Genomic DNA, 23300 nt, shown 5'->3' on the forward strand with positions numbered 1-23300 from the left:
AAAACACGGTTAAAGGATTAAAGGGTAGTTTGTATGTAAAAACGGATATGTGTTTATATGTAAACATGTCTCAACTAATAATCAACGCATACCTGAATCTCTGTAATTAAATCTCCCCATGCATTCTCTCTGAGATTCAGTACAATTACATTTATCATTATCTCCCACCACAATAGCCGTGTCATTCTGCTATAATTCCTTGTTGAAAAGATATCTTCTTGTGATATTCTTATCAGTGCTGTACATTTTCTTCTATGTTAACTCCACTCCAACACCACCACACTCCACTTTTTTAAAATAAGCCGTTAGTATTGCCCATTTTTTTTAATTCACATAAGACTTGTGTAACCCCTTGAACATCATCGCCATGGCCACTTCGTGCTCTCGTTCTTAAAAACGAAGCACACATCTTTCAATATATTAATTTCTCAGCTTTGTTTAAAGCATTACGATTCAGTTGATACACCGTGCACCACATTCTACAGACTCATCTGCAACACTTTTTGAAATAGAAGTGAAAGGATTATTTTTAAATTATTACAAATGAGCTCACCTTCAGAGGATTGCGTATAGTATAGTGAACACACCTGACTACAAAAAACAAGCCCTTACAAGTGAATGATATGTCTGTTCACCATCATGTCAAAAATAATGATCAAAGCACATTCCTATATCTTTTAGTACACATTAAATATTCTGAACTTCCACATTGTGAAATTGTGTTGTCTCCCAGGATATAAAGTGAGAGATATCATTGTAGGTGTCTGTCGGGGTTTAGGAAAGTTGGGCTTGAGGCTTTTATGAAAAGGTGGAGATGGAGTATTTTAGAGAAAAATACATTATACATTCTTAATTGTGGAAAAACGGCCTGAAATACTTACAAAAATGTACCCAAACCTACATAACAAGGCAAGACTTTAAACCAATCAACTTCAGACTGATCAAGTAAGCCAAATTAAAAATAAGAAAATTTGATTAATACGTTATTGTACAGAGTGTCCTCCACTGAAATTACTTAGCCAATCTAATTATGGCCTTAGCCAGCGACGACACATGCTAAAAAGGCCAAGGAGGCAATGCTGTTTATAAAGGCTTCCTATAAACAACAATCTAGAGAAGGTGAAAAGGAAGAGCTAAAAGCCCGATTTAGATCTTGGTGCATGGCTACTCCATTACAAAAGTGACGGATATCACATCTGCCTTATTACATATGCATTATTTCCACTTATAACTTTCAGTTGCAATAAGGCAGAGGGATATCTGTCACAATGATAGAGTACTGATCCACCAAATTCTAAATCAGGCCCTAAGCCACTTCTTCTACATGACAAACCAAACTCTGCCTAGATTTGATTTTCTTCTGTTCTTATGTTCTGAATCACTGATATATGAAGCAGGTGTAAGGTAATATGTTTTTTTTTTTTTTTTTTTTTACAAAACATGTTAATACAAGTATACTTTTTTATATACAATTTTTCTCATACTTCTGCCCTAGATATATTCACTCACCCACTCGTCCAGATTGTGTCACTTTGCAATTAAACTCACAGTAATGTTACATCACTTTGAGACTGCGTTTTATCTTTTGCATTTGTTTGATATCAAATAACTATATTGTAATCTGTGTTTGATCATGTCACATTGATGACTCCAATCTCTGAAAAAATATAGTTATAGCTCCATTGGATTCCAATTATTTGCCCCCAGGTCCAGAAATCTATTTCCAAGAACTGCTGTTGAAATTCCAGCCCATGTTTCTTAGGCATGCCACACATCCCAAATTGCTGAGGTCGAAGCCACTTTAAAGCATACTTTTTACAGCTCATATTCAAACCATGTCTTGTACATCAAATCCCATTAACGTGTGCATTGTCCATTAATCTCTTAAAATTCAATTAATGATGGGAACTCTAAAGCCAGACATCAATATATAATTTTACCTACAGTGGAAGTACCAGCTTCAATCATACATTTCATTTTCTAAATGTGGAACTAAACTATTTATATTCAATAACTGATTTGTATTTAAAGATGGGTCACTAACTTAAACAATAAATTGTATACATCTGTAAGAAAGGGACTCATTTTGCCTGATCACCACTAAAACCTTTCACTGATGCTGATGGGTTTTCAACTCTGAGAGTGTTCTGACTCTGCAAAGTATCTGTTTGATAGGTTTAAACCCATTTGGTTTGACTTTACCTAGTTATACAGCCCTCGTATACAGCATTAGTGGTACCATTGCTAAAGCAGGTGTACTAATAAAAATATTAATAAATATTCATGTATTCTGAGTAATGGATCTGCATAGAAAATGTACTACTATAGAGAAAAATAATGCACATGTTTGAGAATGTGTCCACGTGAGTGGCCGCCAATGTTCACGAAGTATACTTATTAATGGCTTATTAAAAAGAAATGTTGAACTTATGTTTGATTAATGTAATAATATGTCATATTAGGAGTTATGCATTATGTAGTAGCTTTATTAATCGTAGGCCTTAAAATAGCGGGGGTCTTGGCCTAGTTGTTTGCTTAGAGAATTACATTGTGATATTCCACTATGCTGACCAAATGTGCTTGTAGCTAAAAGTTTTTCTCATGAGAACCGCTTACTAGAAGATGCTGTTCTTGTAAAATGTAACATTATACATGTGATATGTGTAAGACTGACTTTCTCATGAGGAGAACAATAGCCACACTGACTGGAGGAACTTTATTCCTTCTCCACTCCCTTGTGTTTTTAATATTGACCAAGAGCCTCCACGCAAATTAAAACTCATTGTTCTGAAGCCCTTGAGCCTGTTTTAACCTTCTTTTTCCTCCTGCTCCTTTTTGAGGATAGGTTTAAATGCATCCCTACCTCTATCACTACACACACTTCTGATCAAGATCTCTGACAAAGTGCCCCCTTGAGGGGCCCGTCGACATTGCAGCGCCAGTCTGACGAGGAGCTGGCCCTATGGTGAAGCATGGCATCCATTGGATGTGTGAAGGCTCTTGCTTCTAACTTTAGAAGTGTTTTTCTGAACCCATGCCTGCTTCTTTGTTCTTTTTAGAAACAGTGTACTCTTTTGACTTACATAATAAGAAACCCCTAGCACCCAGACCTCAGATCACATCTGGACTGGAGAGAGGACTGAAGAAGGACTTCCCTGCTGTTCCCCTGACCCTCGCAAAGAGAGACTGCACTGAAGCCTGGACTGCACCTGTTGATCCCTGGGCTAGCAAACAGAAGACTGTGCCTGTGCTGCCTTGCTCATTAAAAAATAATTTTCAATTCCCAGACAGAAGAGATGAACACCAAGAATCAGTTTGCAAATTGCCTCTTACAGCACCTGGGCTACAAAAGCTGAATAAGCCTGTTCAGGCCAGGCAGTAGCTACAGTCACCTGATCACCAGTGACCACCAATGTGCAGCCTGGATGACCGAGGCCCAATGCTTATAAATTGCACCAAAGTCTACCAGACCAGGGAGAGTTGTCAGAGTGCAGTTTGGTCACTCAAGATGAACACTAGCCTTCACCAAAGGCAACTGCTGGGTGTGCTGTGGCCGTAGACCAATATTGCAGTGGCAACTAGACTTTTGGTGGACCAAAGTGGACCTTGAGGGACATCAATCCTTGTGGCCAAAGTCACCTCACCTGGATCGTGGACCGAGAAGTAGCCCCAGGAAGACCACCCTCAACTGCACAGCATTGTTAGAATCATAGCATCTTCTATCACTTGCATTAGGACTACTCCATTGATATTTGTGGGAGTTCACCCATAGCACATGGAATTGGATATGAGACGGCTTTGGTGTCAAGATAACTGTCCTGCTACACTTCATTGCCCCCTCTGGCCCTCTGGGTGACCTGTCAAATTTGGTCACTAAAAGTGGGCTGGAGGAACCAAACGCAACTCTCCAAGTTTCCTAACTTTGGGCTTCCCAATCCTTGTATGCATTTTTCAGTGAAAAACTGAGATTTATGTTGTACTTAAAAATCTGTATCTCCAGATCCCTGTGGTGGATTTTGTTTATTTTGGTGTCTAAAAATTCATGAAAATAAGAACGAATTTTATAAATTGGTGTTTGATTTCTTTCATGTTTTGTGACTATATTATTTTGTTGCTTTGGTACTTCGAAATGCCTTGCACTGGTTCCTTTGTTTAAGCCTGGCTGCTCAAAGCCACAGCTAGCCAGGGTTGAGTTAAAGTGTAACAATGAACCTGATGCTACCTGATTGTTCCTCTTGGTACGAAAAAAAAAGTGCATTATTTTCCCTACAGAATCATTGTTTGGGTTCAACTGGATTAGAGACTACAAAAACTTTACAACTATTTTTCTTTTAGGGCAACTCTCCATTGTGATGGTGAAACCTCCTTTACAAGACCAAAAACTGCAACTCGTGCTCAATGTTTGCATCAGAATTAGCTAACACATTTCTTATCCATGGAAAATCTACAATATGCCTGGATTGCCTACAGTATATCATATCAAAGCTTTACCAAAGGCATTTTACCACTGTTTCTCTTCATCCACTTCTTGGCCCAAGGATTTTGTTTTGTCAAGAAACTTTGTGCTTCTTTGTGATTATTAATTTAAACTCATGCCTTATTGTTTTAATTTAGATTACGTTGTACAGCTGAAATCAACCTGCAGCATATATATTGACTTGTTTGATGAACTGGGGTAGCCATCAATGTGATTTTTCTTAATTTTAAAATAAGATAATGACCCTGGATTTAGCCCCCTGAAGGCTATATTTGAAATGGAACCTAGTGTGGTTCAAGCCCTCACAGTAAGTGAAGCCAAATAACTCCTTTATTGGTTCATGGCAATTAAGCTTATTTATCTAGGCAACTGTTTCAACCTGGTGTAATGAAAGCAATGTGTAGACTAGGGGTATGCAAAATGTGTTTGATTTACTCTTGTGGAATCATGCAAAAGTTCATGAAAATTACACATAAGTATGCTTTATTGAGCAGTATTAAAATCTGCTATTCAGCTCTATATTTTAGTGTGAAATGCGTATTCATGTAAATGTTTGCTGCAAAAAACTCACTTTATGTTAAAACATGAGCACCAGCTGCTTCAGTTCTAGCCATTCATGTTACACCCACACATTCTCTGTAAAATGTTGCCATGAATTTTGCCACATATGGCCCATAATTATGTAACTTGGCATAACAACATAATTTCAAATAAGCTCAATTCAAAATTCCTGAAATTAGGCCAGTTGGTGTTCAGGAGTAGACGTGTAGAAGTACACTCATTTGTGGAATGAACTTGAGATCGTTAATGGACTTCCACATAATCTTCTTTTTTTGCTATGGAACCTGCTTTTCAAAAGCTGGACCGAGCCCTGTTTTCTGACAGTGATCTTTGGAGCAGAGTTAGTCAGCCAAATTGTGAGGTTAAAATCCCATAAAGCTAATTGTTTAAAGTCCAGTGACATATTCATATGGATCGATGTTTAATTCCACATAGCAAAACATCCTCAGATTAAGATTTGTTTAAATATCCTCTGGGGAGTTTTGGAAAACCTAGAACTGTAATTTGATTTTTGGTCTTGCTGGTTGTTGAAAAGAGACAATGATTCATATTTTGTACTTCTACTCAATATTTTATGGCAAGAGAGTATGCTTGTTACAGTCTGTGATTGGTTTATTGGTTTTCGTTGTTTGGGTTTTAGTAACTATCATTTTAGATGGACCGTTAAAGCAAAAGATTAAGATGCTGGTTTCAACTACTTTTATTTTTATATAGCAATATCAGCTTCTCAGCAATAGACCATGTAATGCAATTATTTAAATATATAACTTAGCATTGCTAAAACTTGAAAAGAATAGAGATTAAGAGTCACTATAGTAATAAAATGTCATGATGTAGTCTATAAACGCAGTTTCAATATTTTTTGCTATTGCATTGTTTTTAGATATGGCTAGAAAGAGCTTTATCTGTTTTCCAGAATTAATGTGGTAGCAAAGAAGAGAACAGTGAGGGAGGCTTCCAGCACTGATTTAGGATGCTTTATATCTTGCATTGTGTTATTCCATTGCTGATGGAGCAAAAAAGTTATCCTCTTCTTTGATCACACTTCAAGGCTTCCCTAACACAGATACTTCCACTGGTGCTCCCTCAAATGCTGCCACTCATGCCCAGCAAGGACAGAGCAGCAAACAAATCAACAACCAGCAATGGTTTTACACCAAAATATTGAATCCAAAATAGCAACTCCATACTATCTTTATCATTATATTGTGACAAAAAATATCTTGAACCAAAAGATTAAAGGTAAGCATAGGATTTTAAGGATTTTGTCATTATTTTCTTTCTTTTAAATTATCTTGTTTATTGCTGAAGTATTTTTGAAATGTATATACATTTGCGTTGTTTATTGTGGATATTGTAGGTTGTGTTTTAAAAACAAATCTTATGTTAAACATTGTATTTGTTTATATTAGTTATGTATTTTAATTGTTGCTTATTTCTAAAACATGGTTAACACAGTTTAAAGTTTGCATTGAAATTTAATTTTGAGTTGTTGGATTTATTGAGGAATTTTTTGGGTAGCATTTTAATTTAGTTCCTAATTAATAATAGTTGTTTACTGTGGTAATTATGAAATGCAGTCTAATTATTTAATCATTTACTAAAGTTATGCATTCAATTTTAATTTCAGGCTATTGTTATTGTTAGTGTTTTAAAACATAAAATAATTGTTATTAAATGTATATGCTGCATTTAATTTGTGCATTGTTGTTTAGATGTTTAAATCTGAAATAATTGTATAACTTATGTGCTACATTTTAAATTTGGGCAATGGGTTTTAATGGAAGAATGGATAAAAGGTTCATTAATTAAAATTTTAACTGGGGATTAATTGTATCTTTTAATAAAAAATTGAGTGTGAGGTATACTGTTATTTAGAAAATGTTTCTTTAAAAATAGTTGCGTTTAGCATATTCAAAATTTGTTTTTTAAAGTATGTATTTTTATAATTTTGTAAAAACATTTTTAATGTTTAAATTGATAATTCTGTAGAGAAAATAACACAAATATATGATCTTTTCTCAATGTTGGTTAGATTAGAGTTACAATAGTAAATGTAGTCCCTCAAGTGTATGCATCTTAACCAATGTTTGTTGGGAGGGAGGTTGAGAATACATTTAAACCAATATATGAACTTTTTTCTAAATTGTTAGGTTGTAGTAAGAATATTGATTCTGCACTCACCCCATGTATGCACTTTCTCCAATACTTGTTATACTTCAGGCTTTCCCCACAGTGCCAGGTAGCAGGCAAGGGCCTTTTTATTGTTTAAAAAAAAAAATATAAGTAAATAGGGAACAAGGGGCTCCCTCGTGGTTCCAGAAACCCCATAAAGGCCAAAAAAAAAAAAAAAAAAAAAAAAAACAGCTCAGCTGAGCTTTGAGAGTTCGAGTCCAGCTGGACTCATTTCCTTTTTGTTTATGAAAGGAAATTATAGTTTTTTAAATAATAAATACATTTCTTTTAAAAATCCAACAGAAATATCTCATTCTAAGTGTTTGAAATATTAAAGACTAAAAACTCTCTTTCCCTCTCTTTCTTTCTCTTTTTCTGTCTCTCTTTCAATCAATTTCTCCCACTCACACTCCCACTCCCACTCACAGACCCACTGGCACCCTCAGGCACTCACTCACAGACCCATGGACACACTGACTCACCCACTAAAACACTGATGTACACACTCTCACACCTAGACAGTCAATCTGACAGCCACTCTTACCCCTATATAACCCTCTCACACCGATTCTCACAATGAGAGAAGCATCGACCAGCCCCTGCCGCGCACAGCCATATGGCTGTGCACAGCATGGTTTGGGTGGTTAGGGGGTGTTGGCCTCAGGGTCTTGTGGACAACCTCCTCTGTTCATGGGTGAAGGCTGTGTAGAGTGCAAGGTCGGTGGTTGGATTAAAATATAGTAATTAAAATTACTATAAGTAAAAAAAAAAACATAGAAATTCACTGAAAAAAAACAAAGGTTACAGGGATGTTATAGTTAGGAAATACAATTTAAAAAAACATAGGAATTCACTTAAAAATGCAAAGGTTACAATGACATTATGGTTAGGCTCACATTTTAAACGTACAAACCCACAGAATTTCAGCAGTTACAGTCAGAGTTATCTCAAGTAACTATAACTTGTGGCCTCGCCAGGCACTGCTAATTACCACACAAATTAAGTCACTAATGTCATCTTTCATAACATCATTAATAATATCAATGTAATATTTGCAGTAAAATTTTTGACGAAAAAACTGTGCATGGCGGGAGTGCGAGTTATAGTTCTCTTAGACCGCAAGTTACAGTTACTTGCGGTAACTCTAACTATAACTGGTGAATTTCTATAGTTTTGTACTACCTGTGTATCAGATTAGAGAATTCCCATAAATGAACAGGTCAATTGTTAAGGTGCACTATGTCCCTAAGACAAAAGGCAGGGGATATTTTAAGATTAGCTGGAAGATCTTCTAATTTTTCCATCACGCCAGCGATAGAAATATATAAAAGCCAAGCCAGATGGGGAGCGCTGTATGGTGCTGAGCTATGGGGCCATGGCAGAATTGCAATGCATGGTAGGAGCAGAGAACCTTTTCATAAAGGCCTTGTTAAAGATTCCATTGTGATCACTCACACTCCCAATTCACTTGGATCTGGACCTTGAATCTATTGCAGATGTTGCAGCCTTGAGGCTGCCACAGTACTGGATCAGGGTTCGGTCTACAGACATGCTAGATCCGTATAGGGTATGGTTAGGAGAGCTCCTTGGGGCGTCGCAAACTTAGAAAATTGCATGGTATAGTTATGTAAAAACTGCTTTTTCAAACTAGGGTTGGGGTCTTATTGGCTGGAACCCTTGCACCTTCCTAAAACACCCTAGAGAGCCTAAAGGATGCATATTGGGCTAGCGTGCAAATGGCCAAACTAGCATCAGCTCCATCTGGTAGTCTGACAGACAATTATTTATTAGCCAAGTGCTATTATGAATTTGAACATTATCTTAACACAGTTTTACACCCTTCAGCATGGGCATTTTATATTAGATTCAGAATTGGAAACTTACCTTTGTGAGATTTTGTTTCTAGATGGTAGCAAAATGGTGGTCTAACAGTTTCTTGCCCTATGGGATGAAAAAAAAGAAAACATCAGTAATATCCTATTTTATTGTGCTGCATATATTAAGCGGAGGACCTGTTGGATAAGACATCTCTGCCACTGTCTGGGCCTCAGGGATCATCATTCAGCCCTCGGGATCTGCAGACCAAGCACTCATGGCACTGTGGTGTGTGCTGTAGCAAGGTTTTTAGTAGCGATATGGCACATTAGAGCAAGATTCCTAAGCGTCAAGGAAGAAGTTTTAAATTAGAGGGTTTAAAATGAATTTTGGAATATTCATGTTTAGTATATTTGTGTTCATATTGTGTGTACATTTACATTTTACTAAGTTCTAATTCCCACATGTGATTGGAAGAATGTATGTCATTATATTTTAACTTTTGATGGATTTTGGTCCACAATATTCTTGCTGTCAAAATTCTGATGCTTTATTTTAAATGCATGTAAATATGAACCACAGCTGGAACAACATCACTCACAATAGCTAGCAGCAAGGCAGGGTCAACAACAGAGATCGCGTTTTTAAGTAAAGCAGGGATAATAGCAAAACAGTTCCTTCAATAGTAAGAACAACAGCAATGACAACAGCTACCACCACAGCAGGGACAACAACTTGTGCCAAGATAAGGACAAACCAGCAATAGTTGTAACCACAGAGAAAGATACCTAAATTAGTGTCAGCCAACTTTAATTCCTCTGGGCTGTAGTATAGTCTATCTTTGTTTATGATCAATACAACACTACAGACAGGGACCAACTTGATAAAAAAAAAAAAAACTTGATAAAAAAAAACTTTGGGCCGTATTTATACTTTTTGGCGCACAACTGCGCCAATGCAGTTGTGCGTCAAAAAAAATTACTTACACCAGGCAGCGCCGGCGTAGGAGAAAATGGAGCTTGGGCGCCAAAAAATGGGGCTAGTCAGGCTGAGGCAAAATTTTCGCCTCAACCCGATTAGCGCCATTTTCTTTTACTCCCAATCCCCATTGAAATGACTCCTGTTTTAGCAAAGACAGGAGTCATGCCCCCTTGCCCAATGGCCATGCCCAGGGGACTTCTGTCCCCTGGGCATGGTCATTGGGCATAGTGGCATGTAGGGGGGCACAAATCAGGCCCCCCATGCTACAAAAAAATAAAAAATAAAATACTTACCTGAACTTACCTTAAGTTCCCTGGGATGGGTCCCTCCATCCTTGGGTGTCCTCCTGGGGTGGGCAAGGGTGGCAGGGGGTGTCCCTGGGGGCATGGGAGGGCACCTCTGGGCTCCTTCCGAGCCCACAGGTCCCTTAACGCCTGCCCTGACCAGGCGTTAAAAAATGACGCTAAAACGGCTGGATGTCATTTTTTTTGACCCGCCCACTCCCGGGCGTCATTTTTGCCCGGGAGTGTAAATACGGCGCACATGCCCCGGAGTCATTTTTTAGACGGGAACGCCTACCTTGCATATCATTAACGCAAGGTAGGTGTCCACGCAAAAAAATTACGCAAACTCCAAGATCTTTGGCGCTAGACGGGTCTAAGGCCAAAGTATAAATATGGAGTTAGTTTTGCGTCGGAATTGCGTAAAAAAAAACTACGCAAATCCGGCGCAAACAGAGTATAAATATGCCCCTTTGTCCGGCTGCCTTTGGAACAGTCCTTCCTGGACTACTAAATCACGTCCTCTAGTAACAAGGAAAAAAACAACCCTAAACCAGTTTGGCTTGGTCACAGAGATGCACATTGACTCCAGCAGCACATCATTCACATGACTCATGTCTGGGTAACCACTTTGCACTTACTTTCGTCTAACTAAAGAAAAAAAGAAGCACTGTTAAGGCCAAATAATCGGGCTTCAATGTGCTTACACATGTAAACTTGTGCATGCACAGATTTATGAAGGCTACGCTTGCCTCCTGTCTATGAAGTCTGCCTCTTTCTGTGTCATAAGTTTTAGAGGACCCTTTTGTATGGTGCTACAAGCCCCAGGTGTGTAGCACCGTACAAAAAAGTTACACAATAAAGCTGTGCAAATGGTTTGTGTGCATTTGTGCATTCTTGTTTGAATACTTGTGGCAGCTCCCACAAATCTCAAGGGGAGGGGAAGGCGGGGGGACAATAAATAATAATAATAGTAACAAAAAAATATACGTACCTGTCCCTCTGCCACTGCCTGGCACCTTGCTCCACTGCTCTCCTGGTGTCCCAGGAGTCCCTGGGGCACCAGTACTGGCTCCCCACACAATCCTGGCACTGCTCTCATGCTATACCTAGCATGTGAGCAGCACCAGGATTAAAATGCGCAGCTTTGGAGTCCTATCATCACTATCTGTTTCCCCATCGGAGAGGCCGCTTCCTGCTTCGGTGGGTAAAACGGGCCCAAACGGGCCTCCCCATTGTTGGGGAAGGCCTCATTTGAAAGAGGAGATTCTCCCCCTTCAAACGAGGCCTTCCTGAAATGGTTTTCTGGATCGAGGGCCAGGAAACCACACTAGAGACCCGGGACTTCACTTTGCCCCCCCCCAGGGTAAACGTACATCTAAAAAAAAAATATGCCCGGGGTGAAGGTGGGTGGGGGTGGCATCCCGTTTCCAGAGTGAGCTCAAACGCCCGGGGCATTTAGTTTAAAAAAATGTAAGTTTACCCCAGGGTGGGCGGGGCACGATCGCACCCCCCCATGGGTTTTTTTTTTAAATGAAATTTACAGGGTGTCACCCGTGGGCAGGGCGACTGCCTGTGGGGGCAATTTTTTTTATAATAGTTGTATGGTTTCCCTGGGGGCCACTATATGAAAAATATAGATCTATATATTTATTTATATATACATATATATATATATATAGAGAGAGAGAGAGAGAGAGAGAGACAGAGTTATAGATATATCTATATAGATATGTATATATAAATAAATATGTGGATATTATATATATATATATATATATATATATATATATATATATACATATCAATATATATATATATATCAATATATCTTTTGTCAATTAGTATGGTTTCGCTGGGGAATGTGATCAGCCCCCAGGAAAACCACACCCACATATAAAAGTGATCTCTTTACATATATAAGTATATTCACCACCAGTTCTCTTGTAGTTGCAGCTTGCGTCTTCAAAGCAATACACATACTTAAACTGACGTGTTTCAACTGTAGCTTTTAGGCAGCAATAAAAAAGTCAATTAACTCTTGTGATTATGTTTCTGCTACAAAAGGATCTGACTTTTTGTCTAGTGGCAGTTTGATGCCATAAAGTATCGCAGAAGGTTTATAGGCCTACTGCAAAGATCAAATCTGTATTTTATGTAAATAGCTGAGTGGATTAGTAAAGCCAGCCCTTACCTGCGCTATAATACTAAGAAAATGTATGTGCGAAGAGGGCTATGGAGAGATGAAGGGTCCTTTTTCTGGGTGGTAGTGAGGGAATCCGAGGAGGAGTTCTTGGGAGTGGGAGCACAGATAATGATTGTTGGACTGGGTGCCACAGTTGCTAAAGACTGTGACGATTGGTATGTGACAAGGTGTAGTAAAAGTGTGTCTTTTTTGTTTTTTTGAGTGTCTTGAGAGAACGTGCTGATTGAGGGAAGAAGCAAAGGTAAGGTGACTGACCTTCATTGTTGTACGCATCTCACACACACCCACCAGCAATTTTGTGACTGTCTACGTAGGCTGGTGTTTTAGAGCAACAGTTTACCCAGTAGCACAGATGGCGTCTCATTCGATGACTGCTGCTCAAGCCCTAACTCTGCTTATAGAGGACAGCTCTGACGTAAGATCAGAGACTGAGACAGCAGATACTGAGACAACATCTGAGGGATAGGACAATGAGGCAGGCTCTGGGAGTGATTTTTCTGACAACTCCTCTTCCAGTGATTCTGAGGGAGGTGATGAGGACGGTCCTGCAGTCCCTTCACAAGCACAGTCTGTGCAGCTGAACAATAGCGGGTTAGCCCAACCCAGAAAGCCAGTGCATGTGGCGGCAAGCACACAGATTTAGTTCAGCTCCAAAATCCACAGCCCAAATTCCACAGCCCAAATCGTATTGTAAAGACATCAAAATTATCTATCACAAAATAACCTGGTTTTGTGAGGCAAGCACCTGCGTATTTGGTCACAGGCTCAGCGGCCATATAGAGAAACCTACCAATCCCACACATTTCTGGAAACTAAACACCTGGGGGAGTCCATAGAGGTGTGACTTGTGTGGATTCCCCAAAGTTTTCTTACCCAGAATACCCTGCAAACGTGAAATGTTGAATAAAAACTCTATTTCTTTCTTGCATTTCTGTCACACAAACTACAGGAAAACACTGGAATTCACAAAATACCTACCACCCAGTGTTTCCCCACCTGTCCTGATAAAAATGCTCCCCCACTTAAGTGCCTGTACCTAGTGCCTGCGTCAGGAATGGATCAACCCAGGGTCAACAGTTGCCCTCATGTAAGACTAACATTGACAATTGTGTGATCTATTCCTGACACGGGCACTAGGCCTAGCCACACAAGTGAGGTACCATTTTTATCAGGAGACTTGGGGGAATGCTGGGTGGAAGGAAGTTTGTGGCTCCTCTCAGATTCCATAACTTTCTGTCACCGAAATGTGAGGAAAAAGTGTTTTTTTGCCACATTTTGAGGTTAGCAAAGGATTTTGGGTAGCAGAACCTGGTGAGAGACCTACAAGTCACCCTATTCTAGATACCACAAAGTGTCTAGTTTTCAGAAATGTACAGGTTTGCTAGGTTTTCCTAGGTACCAGCTGGGCTAGAGGCCAACATCCACAGCTAGGCACTTTACAAAAAACAGGCCAGTTTTCTTTGGGAAAATGTGATGAGTCCACGTTGTGTTTTGGGGCATTTCCTTTTGTGGGCACTAGGCCTACCCAGACAAGTGAGGTACCATTTTTATCAGGAGACTTGGGGAAATGCTGGGTGTAATGAAGTTTGTGGCTCCTCTCAGATTCAAGAACGTTCTGTCACCGAAATCTGAGGGAAAAGTGTTTTTTGCCAAATTTTAAGGTTTGCAAATGATTCTGGGTAACAGAACCTGGTGAGAGCATCACAAGTTACCCATCCTGGATTCCCCTAGGTGTCTAGGTTTAAAAAATGCACAGGTTTTGGTAGGTTTTCCTAGTTACCGGCTGAGCTAGAGACCAAAATCCACAGCTAGGTACTTTCCAAAAAACACATCTGTTTTCAATGTAAAAATGTGATGTGTCCATGTTCGGTTTTGGGGTATTTCCTGTCACGGGAACTAGGCCTACCAACACAAGTGAGGTACCATTTTTATCTGGAGACTTGGGGGAATGCGGGGTTGAAGGAAAATGTTGGCCTCTCTCCGATTCCAGAACTATCTGTCACCGAAATGTGAGGAAAAAGTGTTTTTTTTTGCCAAATTTTGAGGTTTGCAAAGGACTCTGGGTAACACAACCTGGTGAGAGCCCCACAAGTCACCCCATCCTGGAGTCCCCTATGTGTCTATTTTAAAAAAATGCCCAGGTTTGGTAGGTTTACCTAGGTGCCGGCTGAGCTAGAGGCCAAAATCCACAGCTAGGCACATTCCAAAAAACACGTCAGTTCCAATGTAAAAATGTGATGTGTCCATGTTGCGCTTCCTGTCGCGAGCACTAGGCCTACCCACCCAAGTGAGGTACCTTTTTTATCGAGTGACTTTGGGGAACATAAAATAGAAAAACAAGTGTTATTTCCCCTTGTCTTTCTCTACATTCTTTCCTTCCAAATGTAAGACAGTGTGTAAAAAAAGAAGACTATTTGAGAAATGTTCTGTAATTCACATGCTAGTATGGGGATCCAGGAATTCAGAGATGTACAAATAACCACTGCTTCTCAACACCTTATCGTGTGCTCATTTTAAAAGAAAGGTTTCCTTGATACCTATTTTTGACTCTTTATATTTCACCAAATGAATTGCTGTATATCCGGTATACAATGAAAACCCATTGCAAGGTGCAGCTCATTTATTGGCTCTGGGTACCTAGACCTTTTGATGAACCTACAAGCCCTATATATCCCCACAACCAGAAGAGTCCAACAGGAGTAACAATATATTGATTTAAAAAATCTGCCATAGCCGAAAAAAGTTATAGAAAGAAAAGGTGGAGAGAATTGGTTGTTTTTTTCACCTCAATTTCAATAGTTTTTTATTTCAGCTATTTTTTCTGTAAGAAAACCTTGTAGGATCTAAACAAGTGACCCCTTGCTGAATTCAGAATTCTGTCTACTTTGCAGAAATGTTTAGCTGTCCGGGATTTAGCATTGGTTTCACACCCATTTCTGTCACTAACTGGAAGGAGGCTAAAAGCACAAACAAATATTAATAATGGGTGATGTCCCAGTAAAACGACAAAATTGTGTTGAAAAATGTGGTTTCCTGATTCAAGTCTGCCTGTTCCTGAAAGCTGGGAAGTTTGTGATCTTAGCACCGTAAAGCCTTTGTTGATGCCATTTTCAAGGGAAAAAACACATGCTTTCTTCTGCAGCCCTTTTTTCCCATTTGTCTGAAAAAAACTAAGGGGCATATTTATACTCTGTTTGCGCTGAATGTGCGTCAAAAATTTTGATGCACAATCGCCGCAAACCCTGCCCCATATTTATACTTTGACGTCCGACCCCGCGGGCGTCAAAATTCCACCATGTGCGTCATTTTTTGGAAGGGGGAACCAGCCTTGCGTTAATTATATGCAAGGTAGGCGTTCCCTTCCAAAAAATGACTTTAAGGCCTGTGCCCCATATTTATACTCTGACGTCATTTTGACGCACAGGAGGGGGTGGGCCTTAAAAAACGACGCACAGCCTGATGGGCACCGTTTTTTAACGCCTGGGTCTGGGCAGGTGTTAAGGGACCTGTGGGCTCGGAAGGAGCCCAGAGGTTCCCTCCCCTGCCCTCAGGGACACCCCATGCCACCCTTGCCCACCCCAGGAGGACACCCAAAGATGGAGGGACCCATTCCATGGAAGGAAAGGTAAGTTCGGGTAAGTATTTTTTCAGATTTTTTTCGTGGCATAGGGGGGCCTGATTTGGCCCCCCCTACATGCCACTATGCCCAATGACCATGCCCAGGGGACATAAGTCCCCTGGGCATGGCCATTGGGCAAGGGGGCATGACTCCTGCCTTTGCTAAGACAGGAGTCATGTCAATGGAGGTTGGGCATCAAAAAAAATGACGCAAATCCGGTTTGAGGCCTGAATTTTGCCTCAGACCTGACTTGCCCCATTTATTGACGCACAACCCCCATTTTCCCATACGCCGGCGCTGCCTGGTGTGAGTCATTATTTTTGACGCACACCAGTCCGCAGCGCCGGCTAACGTCATTCCATAAATAAGGCACACGCATGGCGCGTTGGAATGGCGTTAGCCGGCGGTAAAATTTTTGACGCACAACTGCGTTGGCGCAGTTGTGCGTCAAAAAGTATAAATATGGGCCCAAATTTTAGCTGTATTGTGGCTAATTTCTTGGTCTTCTCAGGGGACCCCACAAACGCTGGGTACCTTTAGAATCCCTACGATGTTGGAAAAAAGGACGCAAATTTGGTGTGGATAGGTTATGTGGACCAAAAATTATGAAGGCCTAAGCACAAACTTCCCCAAATAGCCAAAAAAGGGCACAGAACTGGGTGGTGGGTGGGCAGGCCCAACAGCTAAGAGGTTAATCACCTTTGGTGAGGAGCAGCATAATGTTTCTAGTTTGAAATGCATTGAAAATGCAGTAGTCTCTGCATTCAGCTGTTTGTTGAACACTGTTAGACCTGACAGCCTTGGGGTAGTCACCCCTAACTTTTTGCCTGCCTCCCTCCACTTTTTGGACACTGTTTTTGCTGGTTTATAGACTCTGCGCACTTTACCACTGCTAACCAGTGCTAAAGTGCATATGCTCTCTCCCTTAAAACATGGTAACCTTGAATCATACCTGATTGGACTATTAATTTACTTATAAGTCCCTAGTAAGGTGCACGTTATGTGCATAGGGCTGGTAAATTAAATGCTACTAGTGGGCCTGCAGCACTGGTTGTGCCACCCACTTAAGTAGCCCCTTTTTCTTGTCTCAGGCCTGCCATTGCAAGGCCTGTGTGTGCAGTTTCACTGCCACCTCGACTTGGCATTTAAAAGTACTTGCCAAGCCTAGAACTCCCCTTTCTCTACATATAAGTCACCCTTAATGTGTGCTCTAGGTAACCCCTAGGGCAGGGTGCTGTGTAGGTAAAAGGCAGGACATGTACCTGTGTAGTTATATGTCCTGGTAGTGTAAAACTCCTAAATTCGTTTTCACACTACTGTGAGGCCTGCTCCCTTCATAGGCTAACATTAGAGCTGCCCTCATACACTGTTGAAGTGGCAGCTGCTGATCTGAAAGGAGCAGGAAGGTCATATTTAGTATGACCAGAATGGTAATACAAAGTCCTACTGACTGGTGAAGTCGGATTTAATATTACTATTCTAGAAATGCCACGTTTAGAAAGTGAGCATTTCTTTGCACTTAAATCCTTCTGTGCCTTACAATCCACGTCTGGCTGGGCTTGGTTGACAGCTCCTTGTGCATTCACTCAGACACACCCCAAACACAGGGTACTCAGCCTCACTTGCATACATCTGCATTTTGAATGGGTCTTCCTGGGCTGGGAGGGTGGAGGGCCTGCTCTCACACAAAGGACTGCCACACCCCCTACTGGGACCCTGGCAGACAGGATTAAACTGAAAGGGGACCTGGTGCACTTCTTAGCCACTCTTTGAAGTCTCCCCCACTTCAAAGGCACATTTGGGTATAAAACAGGGCCTCTGCCCTACCTCATCAGACACTTGCTGGAGAAGAAACCTGAACCAGAACCTACATCCTGCCAAGAAGAACTGCCTGGCTGCTCAAAGGACTCACCTGCCTGCTTTCTACAAAGGACTGCTGCCTTGCTGTTGCCCTGCTGCCTTGCTGAACTCTTGTCTGGCTGTGAAAGTGCTCTCCAAGGGCTTGGATAGAGCTTGCCTCCTGTTCCTTGAAGTCTCAGGACCAAAAAGACTTCCCTCTTTTACTTGGACGCTCCGTGCGCCGAAAATTTCGACGCACAGCTTGTTTCGCGGCGAGAAAAACGCTGCACTCCGACGCTGATCGACGCGACGCTCTCGGGACGATCGAAGATCCGACGCACGGCCTTGCAAGGACAACGCCGCCCGACCGCTAGAGGAGAAATCGACGCGACGCCTGCCGTGAGATCGTAATTTCAACGCGCAGCCCCGCAGATCGAAGTCTAGAGGAGAAATCGACGCGACGCCTGCCGTGAGATCGTAACTTCGACGCGCAGCCCCGCAGACCGACACGCAGCCGGAGAACAAGCAGGAAAATCCACGCACAGACCCGGGACATCTGGTAATCCCCGCGATCCACAGAAAGAGACTGTCCACGCGCCGGAAACCGACGCCGACTTCCCCGCGTGGAAAATAACGACGCAAGTCCGTGTGTGCTGGGGAGAAATCGACGCACACACACCTTTTTCCACGCACCTCTTCGCTTGTGGCCCTCTGAGGAGATTTTTCCACTCCCAACCAGGTACTTGTGCTTGAAAGAGACTTTGTTTATATTCTAAAGACTTAAGACACTTTATATCACCTCCCTGTGATATTTCTACAATTTTCTACTGTAACTTTATTTCTTTTTGACCTACCATTATCCTGATAAATATTATATATTTTTCTAAACACTGTGTGGTGTATTTTTGTGGTGCTATATGGTGGTATTGTATGATTTATTGCACAAATACTTTACACATTGCCTTCTAAGTTAAGCCTGACTGCTCGTGCCAAGCTACCAGAGGGTGGGCACAGGATAATCTTGGATAGTGTGTGACTTACCCTGACTAGAGTGAGGGCTTTTGCTTGGACAGAGGGTAACCTGACTGCCAACCAAAAACCCCATTTCTAACAAACACCTTATCTTATTTTGTCATAAAACATAGACCTTCATGAGAAGGTACGCGTTTCCTGGTCATATTTCTTATATATATGGAATTCATTATGGAAGCCTCTATATTTCAAGCTATGTGAGGGTGATTTTGCCTCTAGAATGTATGGCGCACGTTTGCTTTCTTCGCTCGATGCTGACATGTCATTCCTTCCTGCAAATCAGGACAGGCTTCCTACAAGGTTCATTTTCTGAAAGATTCGACTGATGACATCCTGCAGCAGGCAAGCTGTGGTGTTTCTGGTTTCAAGGCTGTCATGCTGTGTTGTTGGATTGGCTTCTTTACCTGAAAGCCAAATCATCATGCGAGACGTATGACTTCGCAACTCGCCAGCGTGAAATGGCAGGTCACAGATACAGGAAGGAAATCGGACCACGCAGCGGCTGGGCGCCTGACTCTCAGCATCTGACAAATCCACATGAAAAAATGTAAGGGAAGTGGGAGCTTGTGGAAAGGAAGTTTTTATGCTATGGTATGCATACTATACTTGTGAGAAATGTCAGTACTCTTGATTGAGATTCTGTATGTAAGATGGTACCAGATTTCAACAAAGTTGCATACTTCACATAATTATTAAAAGCAAGGGGTGCAAAATTTTCGCAGTTTGTCCTTGCATCAAAGCACAAAATTTCGTGAACATTTCAAGAAGTTATGCACAGTTACATACAACGCAAACCTGTCATTTAGTGCTATGCTTCGGTGCGAAATGTCTTCTCATGTACATTTTTGAGAGAAGGACATATTTTGTTGCAGATTTATAGCACCAAAAACACAAATCAAATGGCATGAGCCACAGGCACTTGCATTCTGGCCGTTCACAATATTAACGAGCTCTCTCAGTACAATTTGGCACGAGACCTGTGATGCTGAGTAATGACATAATTTCAGGAATTTCGCATAAAAAGTGCAACATGAAATTCCCGAAATTACCTTAATTATGCCACAGTAATTTAGCCTGTGCCTAATAAAAAGTTGCATGTAGTTAGGAGCAAGCATGTTCTAAACTCTTCCTACTCGCTTTCGTCTGTTTTAAGACTAATTGTAGCAGCTAAAAAAAAAACATTGTTGCCTTGCTCTTGTGAGTCAAAATCGCATTAACAAATACAAGACACAAACACACACAATATTGTGGACATAAGAACATCTAAATCTAATCATCAACGCACTGATTGCTAAACACAAACATAATGATTCGAAATCAATACAAAAAAACGACCAGGGTGTAGGACAAAATAATGAGGAGTGTCAATGAAACTATAGAGATGGCAATAGAAACCTTCTTTTCACCTCCGATGTGGATAACAGAAACAGACTAGGCGAACCGGGGGGAGGGGGGGCGGGGGGGGGGGGGTGTTATGTGTCCCTGAGGAAGTGTAGCATGGTCAGGGGTAAGTGATCATGGGTGAACCGCAAAACACCTAAAAACCGGAAAACTACTGAATTTGGCAAGGTCTGCAGAAGTTGGTTGTTTAGAGAGAGATTTGTGGCACACTAGGAAACGGTTGGGCACGTAGACATTGATGCTGGTCTTAGAACACTGTTTAAGAAGTTGTTTTTCTGAGAGGTTTGACGTAAAGGTTCACCAGGCAGAAGGAGGTGGTATTTGAGTTGCACTTTACAGTTAGAATAACAATGGTAGGACTAACATTGAGAGGCTACATTGATGAAATGTTGACATTATCAATTTTACCCCTATAAAATCGAAAGTTATGACTTTGTGGGTCTTCACCGAAGTTGGCATTGCCCAATAATACAACTCTCTTACCCTTTTCACTCCCCAGCACAGACTTAGTCATGCTGAAACACACACCAAATATAATATTTTCTGCAGGTTTATGTACAATTTCCATTATTAAAAGTCCACAGATTGGAAACTGAGAATCCGTTTTTGTAATATACGAATAAAAAAAGCATGTTTTCTGCAGATATGTGACCTTTATGTGTGCAAAGTACTTTGTGAATGAGGTGGTCAGCATTCAGGTATGCCTGAGAGAGTGGTCAAAACCACCCAGGCTGATGCAGTACATGGTGCCACTTTGGAAGAGGTAGAAGGTCCTGAATCAAGTACCTGACACACTCTTTCCAGTGACTTAATTTGTTTTGTAAGATGATTGAACCTAAATGGTAACAAGAGGCACTCACATTGATGATCCAGTAACACTATGTCCAGAAAAGGCACTCCTCAACAATAGGAAGTCTTTAGTAGGGCGGGAATACCGTAGTGGCATCTCTATGAAGCCCAACAGACAATATTCCTTTAGAAGGACCAAAATGGTGCCTCTCCTGATGCTGCTGAATTTAATGCTTTTGAGATATACAAATGGTTTCTAAAACTTCTGCAGATTTTTTTTTTCATCTCAGTATGTAGATAGAACATTATTGCTGTTTAACCTAATCAACACAGATATTTCTATATCACTAAGACCAGGGAGAGTTCAAGGACTTTAGGGGGCCCTGCCAAAAAGGGAATATGCGAGGCCCTCTAATTAGCATACAACATGAAACATTCAGAGCTGTGTGCATCTCAAATAATGACCCTGCTCCTGAAGCTGCTTTATACATAATCCTCCTGAGCTGCAGGCCCTGCCCCTCAGCCACCTATAAGCACCCCATCTACACCTCGTAAAGGGCTGAAGTTGTGAGGTTACAACTGCAGGACAATGGGTGTCCTGTAGTGCCTCTGTATAGGCAGCAGAACAGGTGGAAAGATTGCAGGACAAACCTTCAGAATGTGTCTCCTTGCAACTGGGCCCATAGGAGAGGCACTCCCCTTTCCTTAATTCTCAGCAGGCTACACCATGGTTGCTAGGCTCAGCATGGGGACTCCCATGGGAACAAATGCATTGAGACACCTCTCTTATTTGGATGGGCATGGGTCTGGAGAGGACGGGTGTGCAGTGGCCTGGCTGTGTCACACTGCAGTAGGGTCTCATGTTTGTGGGCTGAGTGCAGGGCTCTCGGCAGCTGCCCATGTTGCCCATGCCTGGCTCTGGGCCTGACTAAGACAGCACTGTTTGCTCATATCACAAACACTTTTTCAAAGTATACGAATGGCCTGATTCTGAGTGCTGGACTTCTTTCGAGGGAGAGGCATGGGAGAGAAATAATATCATTGAAAAGTAACAGTTTTTCCTTGTATTTGTTTGGCACCAGATTCTGGATTTCCTCTTGGGAAATGAGGAATTATATATTGGATCTGTCCTTTCCAACTAAATGATCCAGTCATATTTTCCATGTTGGTATGGTTTTGTGGTGTGTGTTTTATTCGCCAAATTCTTATGCAATTATTTGAAAGTAAGTACAACATAAACAATACAATGGTGTGTTTGTCCTATTCACTCAAAACCAATTCAACTCCCACCACAAATTAAAATCACCGAAAAACTGTATTTAGGCCTGGTATTAGCCACAGCCTTTTGATTTTATGAAAAGTACTGAAGCTTGCTGAAGGCACCTCAAAAATATATTACCTGCATATAGAGGGTTGGGCAAGCCCTTTTCATACATTCATCTTTTGCTGTGTCAATCAAACATATCATCCGTCCCCTGCAGCATACAACATGAGGTCGTAACTAAGCCCACTTCAGTCATTGGGTGACTTCACTACAGGACATGGCATTCTTCCCGTTCACATAGAACACATCGGCACACAGAGTAGTGTGAACCACTATGGCAATGTGTCCATTTTGAGACCAAAGAAAATATTGTTGCATTCAGTTGATATATTTTTATGTTTAGGAACCTCTATCTACTTCCCCAGCAATAAAGTTTTAGAAAACCATAACTCAATAGGACAAGCATCGACAACGCAAAAAGTCTTGTAGCCTACGAAGACCTATTGGCTTTACCCATCCTTGTTTGATTTTGGTTACGTAGTTTTAATACCTCAGAGCGTGATTGCACAATTCTGCCTCTATGAGACCCTCATAAGGCACTCAGCCAATCTTACCGCAGAAATGTATGGCCTAATTTTCCCTCTGTTGAAATAGAAATCCGTTTTCTTTCAGGTCATAAAGTTGCACGCTGCAGCCGTGTGGCTCTATTGAACATGTAATTGAATAAGCATCGCCCATCTCCGCTGGTCGATGACATGCCACCAGTACATCTGGAGAGAACAAAGCCCGTAGGAGACAGCTTGCTAGCTGCGCAAGACAATACAGTGGGTTCCTCTATCCGGTGACTTATGGGGGATTTG

The 23300-nt window shown here is 41.2% G+C and overlaps 1 protein-coding gene across 5 annotated transcripts in view; it reads right to left on the reverse strand.

The window, feature by feature from the left end:
• The window catches only part of CDH12 (cadherin 12), a 2251017-nt gene that overhangs the window by 1969036 nt on the left and 258681 nt on the right, over nt 1–23300 (reverse strand). For all 5 annotated transcript variants that reach the window (XM_069219514.1, XM_069219517.1, XM_069219515.1 and 2 more), the window contains exon 2: nt 9098–9154. The gene's annotated coding sequence lies outside the window, so the exon portion shown is untranslated. The remainder of the gene's footprint in view (nt 1–9097; nt 9155–23300) is intronic.

The sequence above is a fragment of the Pleurodeles waltl genome, chromosome 2_2, assembly GCF_031143425.1.
Source record: "Pleurodeles waltl isolate 20211129_DDA chromosome 2_2, aPleWal1.hap1.20221129, whole genome shotgun sequence".
NCBI classification, from domain to species: Eukaryota; Metazoa; Chordata; class Amphibia; order Caudata; family Salamandridae; genus Pleurodeles; species Pleurodeles waltl.